Below are 15,627 nucleotides of genomic sequence, written 5' to 3'. Positions count from 1 at the left end.
GATATTCAATGCTGCAAGATATGTGCTTACTGGGTGGAGCAAGGGAGCTTAGTGACTTCTAACATGGAATGATTACTAGGTGCCACATCAGGAAGCAATCATTCGGGGCCATTTCCGCCCTTATGTTTCTTATCTCCACTGCCAGGGCCGTGATACTGTGAAGTGGAGGGTGGGAACACAATCCCGGCCGATTAGCCCACATGTGTTGATGGGCAAGTATCGTGTAACACTGAAGATCGTGGTACAGGAAAATGGCATGTTATCACTTGTTACCATCTATTAATTCTGCATTTTCAGTAATTCTGTTGCTAACACCACGACCGACTGTTCATCAAGTGATACAAGGATTGAGGTTCAAGGCCAAGGAACCTCACCATAAAGCGCATTTTGCCGGTGAGCACTAAACACTTCATTTGGTGTTGTACAGAGTGCCACCATTGGTTCATGGACAACTTGAAGAGGCATGATTTGGACAGATGAATCACATTACGTACTATACCGTGCGGTGGTCAGACGAGAGTGTTTGGATGTATACTGAAATTCAAGTCAAGAGCTTAGGAAAAGTATCCTTCTGCACGTGAGCACGTCCCCCGTTCCCGCTTCCCGTCTCCGTTCTCCATCTCCGCCACAACCAGCTTATTATTAACGCGTGCGTCTATCTGACAATTACTTCATTCTCAAATGGTGAGGCATCAAACGGAATCACATCCTTTCACATAGCTGTACCTACTTTGATTACGTACCATACCAGTTTATTCCTTTATTGACCATGTAAAACCTGTAGATTACTGACGAATACGGAGGCAAGAGAAGCAAGGTTTATTTTTATTCCATAATGCAATTTGTGCGAGGCACATGGGGACTTACAACGTAAGTATACGCTTCCGTTCTCGTGCAACGACTGTCGGTGGCAGTTTCTCACAGTTCAAAAAGCTGAAAAAACACCTGTGAGTGGGATTGCAAAATACAATGTTTCCAGGAATTTTGTAAATATTGTAGTCTCGTCATTCGGAACGTAAAAACAAACTTATGATCCCCTCTTGACAAAATTTCTGCAGATAGAGGGCGGTTACGAATATAAAGCAAAGAACAAAATAATAATAATAATAATAATAATTTAATTTATAATAATAATAATAATAATTTAATTTATAATAATAATAATAATAATAATAATAATAATAATAATAATAATAATTTATAATAATAATTTAATTTATTATTATTATTATTATTATTAATTATCATTATTATTATTATTATTATTATTATTATTATTATTATTATTATTATTATTATTATTATTATCGAATACGCCAAGGATCCTATTCTCATACCGTGTTAAGGCCCTTCCTGTTTTATTTACGGTGAGTGACACATCGACCTTTCGCTGGAGACTTGGATTAACCGTGGACCCGTGGAGTTTAAATTCCAGAGCGGCATAAACACTGTACACAGAAACGCCGGTCAGCTGCGCGGTGTTTTTCACCACGTCTTCCACAGTCCACAGCGGATTCTGATTTCGTAGGCTACTGTAAACGTTTAAAACAATTTGGTTTAGATTTCCCACTTAATTTTTCTCCACTTTTGTTAGCTTTAAAGTATTTCATAGGGGACTCAAGCGTCACAGCATCACAGACGTCTTGCTCACAGCTGACAGCCATTGTGAATACTGAACATCCTGTTGCAGTCAGTATTGCCAACAGTTTTCTTGGACCCATCTTCAACGTCGCACATATTATGCGAACTTATCAGCAATGGGAACTCGAACAAAGCTTACTAAGTACAGAGTGCAATAAGATATCAATATCATATTAAATTATTATTATTATTTTGCTACATACACCACTGAGAACAATAACTATTCATAGCCATCTACGTATGAAATATAAGAGTTGGTAACGGACCCGAATAACATACAACTTATGATATATTTTTCATATTTATACAGAGCAAAATTTTTTAATTCGTCAAGTCAGTTCACCAGAATATCTAACCAAACTGAAGGAACCTCCTGACTTCAGGAACAAGTAACAAATGTAGGGATCTATTTGGCGCTGCAGAAGCCTTTTCACCGACTAGAAGTCTAACATCAAAGGGACCGCTAAGGTCTTGAGTTGACTCTCAATATAGTGAATACCAGGCGAACAGTACTTGCTACATTGTACAGAGCCCACAGTGAAATTTGGCAGAGGTGAGGCGACAGTGTTTTTTTTCTTTCTTTTTGGAAGGGGCCTCCTTTGTATTACTACAGAGCACATTAAAAACAGAAGGATGTAAGGACGTTTTGATCAGCTATATGTGTTCTGTATTAGAGGACCAGTTCGTCTATGGTCATCGTGTCTTTCAGCATGATCATTTTCCCCAGCATAAAGCGAAGTCTGTTCGTGCATGTGGACTGACCAGCCCATAGCCTTGACCTCAATCCGACCTCAATCCCATCAAACACCTCTGGGAAGAACTAGAACTATTCTCAAGTATTTCTCGTGGACAGACACATTTTCTCTTTTGAAGACGTGGAGCGAAGTATCGGCAAAACTTCCCATGGGAGAAATCCAAAAAGAATATCAGCTCTAATAATAATAATAATAATAATAATAATAATAATGATAATGGGTTTGAAGTCCCACCAACTGCTTTTGGTGTTTGGAGATACAGAGTTGCTGGAATTTTGTCTTGTGGATATTCCTTTGTGTGGCAGTAAATCTACAGAAACGTGGTTGGCATATTTAAGCACGTACAAATAACGGCATTGAATCTGCCAACTTGGGTTCAGAAGTCCGGTTTTTCTGCTCTCTGAGTCTCTATAAACTATAAACATACCTGTAAAAAATACACACTATCATACAAAGAATGAAGTTTTGTTGTACAAGAACATCCTCAGATTCAATCAAATCACCTAAAAGAAGTGTATATATATGTACAGTATTGTTTGTGTTGCATAAACTTGTCAATAATAGAGAATTAAGTGATATCAACGAGTATTGACAAATAATGAATTTACAAGTATTAACATAATGAAAAAAATTTCTGTACTTATCTAGACTGCCAATGATAAATCCATTGTCACCAAGCACTATTTCAGGTCTGGTTCCTGGTCCTTATACTGGTTCTTATACTGTTTTTGACAGAGGCCATCCATCTTGCTCTGGGCCTCCCTCTTTCCCTTTTTCCTTCTATCGTAGCCTCCAACACTTGTACTGGTATCCTTTCCTCCTTCATCCTCATAACATGTCCAGACCATCTCAATTTATTCTTTTCCATCCTATCACTCACTTCCTTTACCCCTATCTCTTTCCTGACCTCAACATTTCTTAATCTGTCTCTCCTTGTCTTCCCTATCATACCCCTCAGGAACTTCATCTCACTGGTCTGAATTTTACTCTCATTTCTTGCTGTCAAAGTCAAAGTCTCTGATGCATACATTAATATAGGAGTACAGTACAGTTTGTACATTATCTCTCTACATTTCATAGGAAGTTTTGTTCCACACCACCGGGCGAGTTGCATCCGGGAAATAGAGGGTTCAAACCCCACTGTCGGCAGCCCTGAAGATGGTTTTCTGTGGTTTTCCATTTTCACACCAGGAAAATGCTGGGGCTGTACCTTGATTAATGCCACGGCAGCTTCCTTCCCACTCCTAGGTTTTTCCTGTCCCATTGTCGCCATAAGACCTATCTGTGTCGACGTAAAGCAAATCACAGAAAGAAAAAAAAAAGTTCCACACCAGGTTCCTTCTGGTAGAACGTATCTCCCGCTTCTTCTCTAGATCAAGGAATACATCACCAGATCTTTTCCATATTACCACTGCTTTTCCATTTGAAGATGAGCCTACATTCACATTATCATGATCCAATTAGGTGAAGCGTCAGATTAGTCACTTGTCTAATTATACTACTTGAATTTGAAATCAACCATTATACAAAGAAGTTCATCCCATGAAATAATAATAATAATAATAATAATAATAATTTTAATATTAACAAATACATCACAATTGGGAAATATCCTGATGGCAATGATCACTTACAGTAGTGTGATAATACAGTTAAAACATTATTACACAACAACAACAACAACGGCAAAAACAACCTATTCCATGGAAAGAAAATATTACAAGAAATACACTGTATAACAAAAGAAAACAACGCACCAAGAAGGAATTGTCCAATGGCGATAAAAATGTGTGGATGTGAGGAACGGACATAGAAAAAAGAAACGTTCAAAGTTGCAGAACAATCAAATAATTTATTGCAGAGTTAGATTGTTACAAAGTGAGGGCGTCAATAAGGTGTTGGTCCACCCCTGACCTGGATGCACCTGTCATTCGACGTGGCGTCGACTGATAAAGTTCCCGGATGGTGTCCTGCAGAATTTTGTGCCAAATGGTCTCCAACTGTTGGGCTAAATCGGCGACATTCCGGGATGTTCACAATCGCCTTCCCATGACGTCCCAAATGTGCTCTATGGGAGAGAGATCCGGCAACTGAGGTGGCCAAGGAAGGATAGGGCAAGCTTGAAGACAGTTCATAGCAACACATGCCGTGTGCAGCCGGGCATTATCCTGTTGGAAAGTAAGGCCTGGATGTCGCTGAAGGAACGGTAACACAACCTGCCGTAGAATGTCATAAACATACTGCTGTGCTGTCAGTGTGCCAGAAATGACTACCAAAGGGTTCCAGCTATCAAAGGAGATGGCACCTCAGACCATCGCCCCCTGTTGTGGGGCTGTGTGGCGTGCGATACTCAAGGCAGGATCCCCATGCTGGCCTGGACGTCTCCAAACACATCTGCGGTTATCGTCGGGGCACCGTTGGAAGCAGGACTCGTCACTAAAGACGATACGTCCCCAGTCAGCGCAGTTCCACGTTCTCGAGCGCGGCACCACTGTAATCTGGCTTGACGGTGAACAGGCGTGAGTGGTAAGCGGTGTAACGGGCGGCGCTAGCGCAAATTCCTCTCGCTTAGGTGTATGTTGATGGCCATGGTCGACACATGTGTGCGGGTCACGCAGGATCGTTCATAATGACGACTCTGGTGCTTAGACAGCTGTTCTGACAGTTGCTTTGTCTGCCCGTGCTGTTACGGCCTTCGGTCGACCACTGCTGTCCTGGCACTGATGCCTGCCATTGCTAAACCACGCTTGCTGGCATCGTCTTGCCGCATCACTTCGACCCAAATGTCCAGCGACAAATCGATTTGACCAACCAGCTTCTTTCAATCCGATCGCACGACCTCTTTCAAACTCTGACATCTGCTCGTAATGAGCACGAATCCTTCAGTGTGGCATTCTTACAGCTGACGTTAAGATAGAGCAATCTAATGCAACAGCTACATTGAGCTTCAGAATCACGCCTTATGTACACCTAATGCTTGCGCAATTCGGATGTGCGGGAGCTCCCGCTATTCATTCGTTGGACACGAAACTTTAATCATTTGCATGTTCGGTCGGAATGTCTTTGCATATGTAATTTGCTTACAGTCGGACAAAGCCTTCCCAGTGCTCCTTTTTTTTTGTTGTTGTTGTGGAGTGTACTACTACATTCTAAATCCAGCATCGTCATTACAAGTTCACACACACCTTAATAATTTCCAGTGTTTAGTAGGGTTTAAAATACTATTGGTTGACCTTACCGTCATTACTCGCATATTAGACCCCTTTTCTTCTATATTTACAGCCAAGAAAAGTAACGGGATGTCCTATACGCGATAACCTCAAATTTTGTGCAGTGAAGCCATGACTTCTAGGCTATAAATTGTACATGTTAACATTTGACACTATTCTTTAACAAACTTACGAATGTATTGAGTTTTACAGGCTATTTTTGTTGGAAGGCAGTATTTCTAAATTTAAAAAGAATAAATGAACACATGACTTTTAGGCCTACATATAAAGTAAACATAGTCAGGTTTAGTTACCCTTGTATCACGTCATTTGTTTCATCTCATCAACTCCTCTGATGAAGTTGACGTCAGGAAGGGCATGCGACTGTAAAAACACGCTACAAAAATTCGTTTCACTTCATACTCGACCCCTGTAGAGGAAAGGGATAAGTGTATTGTATTATGCAGTGATAATACAAAAGAACGTAATGGTAGTCATTTGTGTCCGTCAGTTAAGCAGTAGGCCTACCACACAGCAAACCTGAGCATTGCTTTCATGATTTGAATTATCGTCGTCTTGTGTCACTAACTTCCTTCCTACTAGCGTGTCGTCATTCCAAATGACGTCATATTCATGGCAATCACAATCCCATCTGTTCGCAGTTTAAGAAACTGTTTCATTCCCGACTTTATATTCCAAACAGTGAGAATCCATTCGCAAATAGTTTCTGGAGATGACTCTGTTGTTCCTAGTTTGTGTATGTGTATCAGAAGCCACCCCTTCTGAATAAAGCCATGCTGTAAAAAGCGTGCCAACCCACCAGCTGATTACTAGTGTATGTTACGAGTTTTACTTCCGAATGCAATACATAGTGACCGGAAACATTCTTTTGATAAATGAGGCTATAGAAAACCAGACCTTTGTTCCTAAGTATATTTCATGCTTGTTCTCTACATTTGTCACACCAGGTTTTACCTAAACAGCTGTAATTGAGATAAGGGAGACTGCATTGTTCAGGTTATGTATGCTACTACCAGCAAGTGCCCGGCTAGTGTCGAAGTTCCACGGCGGAAAGAATAAATATAATTAACATAAAATCTTGTCGCATATGGATATATACTGGTGTGGTGGTAATGCATTTTATTATAACGTTTAATTTTGGATGTTCGTTGCCTCCATATTATTTTATTAACTTGATCATTTCTGTTTGGCGTCTCCGAAAATCATAAAAGTAGTTAGTGGGGACGTAAAATCAATACCAAAATAATAATAATTGTTGTTGTTGTTATTATTATTATTATTATTATTATTATTATTATTATTATTTAGGTACGTTGGTGAGTAAAACAATTCTGATTGGATTGGTTGGTTTTTTTCGTGTTTTAAATCTGCCTATCTCTCTTTATTACGTAGGCTATATTGGCCCCGAGTTATGGGATATTAAACTATCAGTTTGTCAGTGATTTATCCAAGTGCGTTATTTGAATACTCTAAATGTACTTTCTTGGATGCATTTTGGAAATAGTTTTTTTTCTTCCATGGCATTTGAAAGGTTTAAACTGCGAATCAAGTTTAATTGCATGCAGTAACGTGTCTTAGATTATTTTGTAATGCGGCATGGGTTGCACTTCTGAACTACAATTCAGCAGTTAATTCGAAATCACGTAATTCGAAGTCCAATTTTTTAGTCCCAACGACCTCGGGATGAGGAAACGAGTTTACTTCAATCAAGAAATATTCATGGTTGCTGCCATTAATATAGCAGGGGAGGTCGTTAACAAAGTTCCTATTTAAACATCGTTCTTCAACTTCCTATTTTTTTGATCAAACTGAACCACATCACCATATGCCATTGACTTTCGACTTATCTCTTGTAAACAAATAATTGCTGGTCACTTGACCATATCTCATTATTATTTTATTCTACATTATTTATTAAATACGATTTTTATCGTCATTTTCGTTGTAACTGCTGGTCAGCCAACATAAATTTTTAGCAGTCCTATCTCTCGTTCATAACATACTGTTGCTTTGTTCATTTTAATTATAATAGAAGCCTTCTAATGTCAATATCACTACTACTTTCACCAATTGTATATTTCCTCACTCATTGTAACATCTTTAAAACCAACTTCATTACAAGTCTCTTACCATATGTTAATTTTAAATCAAGTCTCTCCAAGGTTAAAAAAAAAAAATAAAAAAAAAAAATGTTTTATTTCATGTATATGTAAATCAGCTGCCTGATTCTATTTTAAGGTTAAATTAATGGCTGATGATGCCTAAATTCAAGGCGAAACATGTACCATTTTAGTTAACATGCCAAAGTAAATCAACTAAGACAAAACCTATTGTATTGATTAGGTGGTGAATTCAATAAATTAACTTATTGTTCCAACATACCACTTAGTCCAGCAGCTCGTCTCCTGTCTCCCAAGTCTTCCCAGCCCAATCTTTACAACAATTTTTTAATGCTACTCTTTTGTCGGAAATCACCCAGAACAAATTGAGCTGCTTTTCTTTGGATTTTTTCCAGTTTCTGAATCAAGTAATCTTGGTGAGGGGTCCCATACACTGGAACCATACTCTAGTTGGGGTCTTACCAGAGACTTGTATGCTCTCTCATTTACATCCTTACTACAACCCCTAAATATCCTCATAATCATGTACAGAGATCTGTACTTTATATTTACAATCATATTTATGTAATTACCCCAATGAAGATCTTTCCTTATATTAATACCTAGGTATTTACAATGATCCCCAAAGGAAACTTCATCCCATCAATGCAGTATTTAAAATTGAGAGGACTTTTCTTATTTGTGAAACTCACAACCTGACTTTTAACCCTGTTTACCATCATGCCATTGCCTACTGTCCATCTCACAAGATTATCAAAGTCATTTTTCAGTTGCTCACAATCTTATAACTTATTTATTACTTTGTACAGAATAACATCATAGGCAAAAAAGCCTTATTTCTGATTCCACTTCTTTACACATATCATTGATATATATAAGAAAACATTAAGGTTGAATAATACTGCCTTGAGGAATTCCCCTTTTAATTATTACAGGGACAGATAATACTTTGCCTACTCTAATTCTCTGAGGTCTATTTTCTAGAAACAGAGCCACCCATTCAGTCACTCTTTTGTCAAATCCAATTCCACTCATTTTTGCCAGTAGTCTCCCATGATCTACCCTATCAAATGCCTTAGACAAGTCAGTTTGTGATACAATCCAATTGACCTCCTGAATCCAGGATATCTGCTTTATCTTGCTGGAATCCTACAAGTTGGGCATCAGTGGAATAACCTTTCATAAACCCAAACTGCCTACTATCAAACCAGTTATTAATTTTGCAAGCATGTCTTATATAATTAGAAAAAATGCTTTCCCAAAGCTTACAGGCAATGCATGTCAAACTGACTGGCCTGTAATTTTCAGCTTTATGTCCATCACCATTTCCTTTATTTATAGGGGCTACTATAGCAACTCTCCTTTCATTTGCTATAGTTCCTTCATGCAAACAATAATCAAACAAGTACTTCAGATACGGTACAATATCCCAACCCATTGTCTTTAGTATATCCCCCGAAACCTTATCAATTCCAGCAGCTTTTCTAGTTTTCAACTTTTGTATCTTACTGTAAATGTCATTGGTGTCATAGGTAAATTTTAATACTTCTTTAGTATTAGTCACCTCCACCATCTGGACATTATCCTTGTAACCAACAATCTTTACATACTGCTGACTGAATACTTCTGCCTTTTTAAGATCCTCGCATACCTTGCTTGCCATGATGTTATCTTTAGCTGACTTCTTTGCTAGATTCAATTTCCTAGTATGTTCCTTCAATTTCACCTTACTTCCACAGCCATTTCTAAATCTATTTCTTTCCAATCTGCACCTCCTTCTTAGTCTCTTTACTTCTCTGTTATAATATAGTAGATCTTTACCATTCCTTACCACCTTTAGACTACAAAAAAATATTTTCACATTCCTCAACAATTGCAATAAAACCATCCCCAGAGTCTGTTTATATTTTTATTTACTGATTTCCACCGATCATATTTACTTATTAAAAACTCCCTCACCGAGCTCGACAGCTGCAGTCGCTTAAGTGTGTCCAGTATTCCGGAGATAGTAGGTTCGAACCCCACTGTCGGCAGCCCTGAAAATGGTTTTCCGTGGTTTCCTATTTTCACACCAGGCAAATGCTGGGGCTGTACCTTAATTAAGGCCACGGCCGCTTTCTTCCCACTCCTAGCCCTTCCCTGTCCCATCATCGCCATAAGACCTATCTGTGTCGGTGCGACGTAAAGCAACTAGCATAAAAACTCCCTCATGCCTGTTTTATCAGCTACATGGTACTGCCTAATAGTCCTAATTTTAATATCTTCGTTTCTTTCACATTTATTTTTAACTACCACAAAAGCAGCTTTGTGATCACTGATACCATCTATTACTTCGGTTTCTCTGTAGAGCTCATCTGGTTTTCCCAGCACCACATCCGGAATATTCTTCCCCTCTAGTTGGTTCCATCACTTTCTGAATCAGGTGCCCTTCCCATATGAACTTATTTGCCATTTGTGGGTTATTCCTCTCGTTCGCATTACCTTCCCAATTGACGTTTGGTAAATTGAGATCACCCGCTACAATCACATTCCTTTCCTTATCGTTCCCACATAGTTCATTATCGTATCATATAATTCTGAATCAGCGTCTGCACTACCCTTTCCTGGTCTGTACACTCCAAAGACATCAAGTTTCCTATTATCTTTAAAGATGGGCCTGACCACTCTGACCCCTAGAATTTCATGTTTGTCATCTTTAACTTTTTCGTAGCTTACTAATTCTTCTTTGAGCAGAATGAATACTCCCCCTCCTACCATTCCTATCCTATCTCTACGATACACACTCCAGTTCAGTGATAACATTTCTGCATCCATTATATATTTTCTCAGCCATGATTCAACTCCTATTACAATATCTGGTAAGTATATATCTATAAAATTACTTAATTCTATTCCTTTCTTTACAATACTTCTACAGTCGAGCACTAACATTTTTATGTCATCCCTACTTGATTTCCAGTTTTGTTCCCTTAACACCGCTCCCTAGGCCACCCCGTTTCCCTGAATGTACCTCCCTATAACCCTTCTAAGTAAATTTCCTAACTTACATGTACCACTGCGGTTTAAGTGAAGGCCATCTGAGCGCAGATCCCTATCTCCTACCCACCCATTAGGATCTAGAACTCTCACTCCCAGTTTCCCACATAACCTTTCATAGTCTCATTTAAATTCCCAGTCACCTTCCAGTCAGTATCCCTCCTATACAGTATTCAACTGATAACAACCTCCACTTCCTTAAACTTTCCCCATGCTGCATTTATCAGGTCCCACAGATCCCCTAATATATTGGTACTTATACCTGCTTGTCTTACGTTGTTGGATGTGAAACACTAGCACCTTCTCCTTTCCCTCCTCTTCTACTTTCCTCAACATCTGCCTTAACCTAATTCCTGGATAACACTCTACCCTGGTACCCTTTCCTCCACACGCTTTCCCGACATGTCTAACAGTGGATCCCCCATGACCAGAGCCTCAACTCAACCCACCTCATTTGATCCCCTCCCGTCCTGGTTAGTCCTATCTTTCCTGACATCTGCAGAAGCTACTCCTCTTCCTTCCCATGCCTTTGTTACACCTACTGTATCCTGTACAATGTTTGAGGGAGGCCTACTTTCCTTCCTGTCCTCTGAGAGAATCCTAATTATCTCCCTCGCCCTCCAACTCCTGTCTCATACTCCTTAACCCATTGCCTTGCAAGAACGGAAATTTCCGTTCACCCTCTTTATTGCTTTGATGAGGTTTCCATGGATACATATCAATATTTCTTTGCAATCCCAACATCCTCCTCTGCGAACCATGTGACCTTGCCGAGGTGGGGAGGCTTGCGTGTCCCAATGATGCAGATAGCCGAGCCGCAGGTGCAACCATATCGGATGGGTATCTGTTGAGAGACCAGACTAACGAATGGTTCATCGAAAGGGGGGTAGCAGCCTTTCGGTAGCTGCAAGGGCGGCAGTCTAGATGATTGACTTATTCGGCCTTGTAATAACACTCAACGTAGCTTAGCTGTGTTGATACTGCTACACGGCTGAAAGCAACGGGAAACTACAGCTGTAACTACCTCCCGAGGACATGCAGCTATCTCTGTATCAATTATGATGATGGCTTCCTCCCGGTTAAAATATTCCGGAGGTAAACTAGTCCCCCATTCAGATCTCCAGGTGGGGACTACACGAGAGGGGGCGATCATCAGGAAGATGGATACTGACATTCTGCGAGTCGGAGCGTGGAATGTTAGAAGTTTGAATCGTTGTGGTAGGTTAGAGAATCTGAAAAGGGAGATGGATGGACTAAAGTTAGATGTAGTTGGTATAAGTGAAGTACGTTGGCAGGAAGAACAGTATTTTTGGTCAGGCGACTACCGAATTATCAACACAAAATCAAACGGGAAATGCAGGAGTTAGTTTAATAATGAATAAGAAAATAGGGCAGTGGGTAAGCTACTACGACCAGCATAGTGAAAGAATTATTGTCGTCAAGATAGACACCAAACCAATGCCCACCACAATAGTGCAGGTCTATATGCCTACTAGTTCAGCGGATGATGAAGAAATCTAAAGAATATATGAGGAGATAGAAGATTTAATACAATATGTAAAAGGTGATGAGAATCTAATTGTGATGGGAGACTGGAATGCAGTGGTAGGCCAAGGAAGAGAAGGTAGTACAGTAGGAGAATTTGGATTGGGACAAAGGAACGAAAGGGGAAGTCGTCTGGTTCAATTCTGCACTGATCATAATTTCGTCCTTGCCAATACTTGGTTCAAATACCACAAACGACGGCTGTATACGTGGACGAGACCTGGAGACACTGGAAGGTATCAAATAGACTTCATTATGATTAGGCAGAGATTCAGAAACCAGGTGTTCGATTGCAAAACTTTCCCAGGTGCAGACGTGGACTCTTGACCACAACTTGTTGGTCATGAAATGCCATCTGAAATTGAAGAAAGGAAAGAATGCAAAAAGATGGGATCTAGACAAGTTGAAAGAACAGAGTGTGAGGGATTGTTTCAAGGAACATGTTGCACAAGGACTAAATGAAAAGGCTGAAGGAAACACTATAGAGGAAGAGTGGAGAGTCATGAAAAATGAAGTCAGTAGGGCTGCTGAAGAAATGTTAGGAAGGAAGAAAAGATCAGCTAAGTATCAGTGGATAACTCAGGAGATACTAGACCTGATTGATGAACGACGAAAATACAAGAATGCTAGAAATGAAGAGGGCTGAAAAGTATACAGGCGATTAAAGAATCAAGTGGATAGAAAGTGCAAGGTAGCTAAGGAAGAATGGCTGAAGGAGAAGTGCAAGGATGTCGAAGGCTGTATGGTCCTGGGAAAGGTAGATGCTGCATACAGGAAAATCAAGGAAACATTTGGAGAAAGGAAATCTAGGTGTATGAATATTAAGAGCTGAGATGGAAAGCCACTTCTAGGGAAAGAAGAAAAAGCAGAAAGATGGCAGGAGCATATCCAACAGTTGTATCAAGGTAAAGATGTAGATAATTTCGTTCTGGAACATGAAGAGGCTGTTGATGCTGATGAAATGGGAGACCCAATTTTGAGGTCAGAGTTTGACAGAGCTGTGAGTGACCTAAATAGGAACAAGGCACCTGGAATAGATGACATTCCCTCTGAATTACTGATTGCCTTAGGAGAAACCAGCATGGCAAGGTTATTTCATTTAGCGTGCAAGATGTATGAGACAGGAGAAGTCCCATCCGATTTTCGGCAGAATGTTGTTATACCTATTCCCAAGAAAGCCGGTGCTGACAGGTGTGAAATCTACCACACCATTAGTTTCAATCAGTCAGTCAATACTGATCTGCATTTAGGGCAGTCGCCCAGGTGGCAGATTCCCTATCTGTTGCTTTCCTAGCCTTTTCCGAAATGATTTTAAAGAAATTGGAAATTTATTGAACATCTCCCTTGGTAAGTTATTCCAATCCCTATCTCCCCTTCCTATAAATGAATATTTGCCCCAGTTTGTCCTCTTGAATTCCAATTTTATCTTCATAATGTGATCTTTCCTACTTTTATAAACGCCTTTCAAACTTATTCGTCTACTAATGTCATTCCACGCCATCTCTCCACTGACAGCTCGGAAAATACCACTTATGATATGATATACTAACAATTTGTTGGTTATTTTGATCCACCTTTTCAATTGTTAGTATATCATAGCATAGTTCAATACGGGTCTAATAATGAGATTAGTTACATGTAATAGTTACATGTAAATACCACTTAGTCGAGCAGCTCTTCTTCTTTCTCTCAATTCTTCCCAACCCAAACATTGCAACATTTTTGTAACGCTACTCTTTTGTCGGAAATCACTCAGAACAAATCGAGCTGCTCTTCTTTGGATTTTTTCCAGTTCTTGGATCAGGTAATCCTGGTGGGGGTCCCATACACTGGAACCATACTCTAGTTGGGGTCTTACCAGAGACTTATATGCCTTCTCCTTTACATCCTTACCACAACCCCTAAACACCCTCATAACCATGTGCGGAGATCGGTACCCTTTATTTACAATCCCATTTATGTGATTACCCCAATGAAGGTCTTTCCTTATATTAACACCTAGATACTTACAATGATCCCCAAAAGGAACTTTCACCCCATCAACACAGTAATTAAAACTGAGAGGACTTTTCCTATTTGTGAAACTCACAACCTGACTTTTAACCCAGTTTATCAACATACCATTGCCTGCTGTCCATCTCACAACATTTTTGAGATCACGTTGCAGTTGCTCACAATCTTGTAACTTATTTATCACTCTAAAGAGAATAACATCATCCGCAAAAAGCCTTACCTCCGATTCCACTCCTTTACTCATATCATTTATATATATATAAGAAAACATAAAGGTCCGATAACACTGCCCTGAGGAACTCCCCTCTCAACTATTACAGGGTCAGAGAAAACTTCACCTACTCTAACTCTCTGAGATCTATTTTCTAGAAATATAGCAACCCATTCAGTCACTCTTTTGTCTAGTCCAATTGCACTCATTTTTGCCAGTAGTCTCCCATGATCCACCCTATCAAATGCTTTAGATAGGTCAATCGCGATACAGTCCATTTGACCTCCAGAATCCAAGATATCTGCTATATCTTGCTGGAATCCTACAAGTTGAGCTTCAGTGGAATAATCTTTCCTAAAACCGAATTGCCTTCTATCGAACCAGTTATTAATTTCACAAACATGTCTAATATAATCAGAAAGAATCCCTTCCCAAAGCTTACATACAATGCATGTCAAACTTACTGGCCTGTAATTTTCAGCTTTATGTCTATCACCCTTTCCTTTATACACAGGGGCTACTATAGCAACTCTCCATTCATCTGGTATAGCTCCTCCGACCAAACAATAATCAAATAAGTACTTCAGATATGGTACTATATCCCAACCCATTGTCTTTAGTATATCCCCAGAAATCTGATCAATTCCAGCCGCTTTTCTAGTTTTCAACTTTTGTATCTTATTGCAAATGTCATTGTTATCATATGTAAATTTTATTACTTCTTTGGCCTTAGTCTCCTCCTCTATCTCGACATTATCCTTGAAACCAACAATCTTTACATACTGCTGACTGAATACTTCTGCCTTTTGAAGATCTTCACATACACACTCCCCTTGTTCATTAATTATTCTTGGAATGTCCTTCTTGGAACCTGTTTCTGCCTTAAAATACCTATACATACCCTTCCATTTTTCACTAAAATTTGTATGACTAGAACGGAAAAACAAGTTGAAGCTGAGTTGGGAGAAGATCAATTTGGCTTCAGAAGAAATGTAGGAACACATGAAGCAATCCTGACTTTACGTCTGATCTTAGAGGATCGAATCAAGATGGACAAGCCCACGTACATGGCATTT

At 39.5% G+C, this 15,627-nt stretch overlaps 1 protein-coding gene across 2 annotated transcripts in view; it reads left to right on the top strand.

Annotated features, from left to right (window-relative positions):
• Acf (ATP-dependent chromatin assembly factor large subunit) overlaps positions 1-15,627 on the top strand; it is a 711,969-nt gene that overhangs the window by 331,913 nt on the left and 364,429 nt on the right. The window lies entirely within an intron of this gene.

This window comes from Anabrus simplex, chromosome 2 (genome assembly GCF_040414725.1).
Source record: "Anabrus simplex isolate iqAnaSimp1 chromosome 2, ASM4041472v1, whole genome shotgun sequence".
Taxonomy (NCBI): domain Eukaryota; kingdom Metazoa; phylum Arthropoda; class Insecta; order Orthoptera; family Tettigoniidae; genus Anabrus; species Anabrus simplex.
This window is presented reverse-complemented; position numbering and strand designations above follow the sequence as displayed.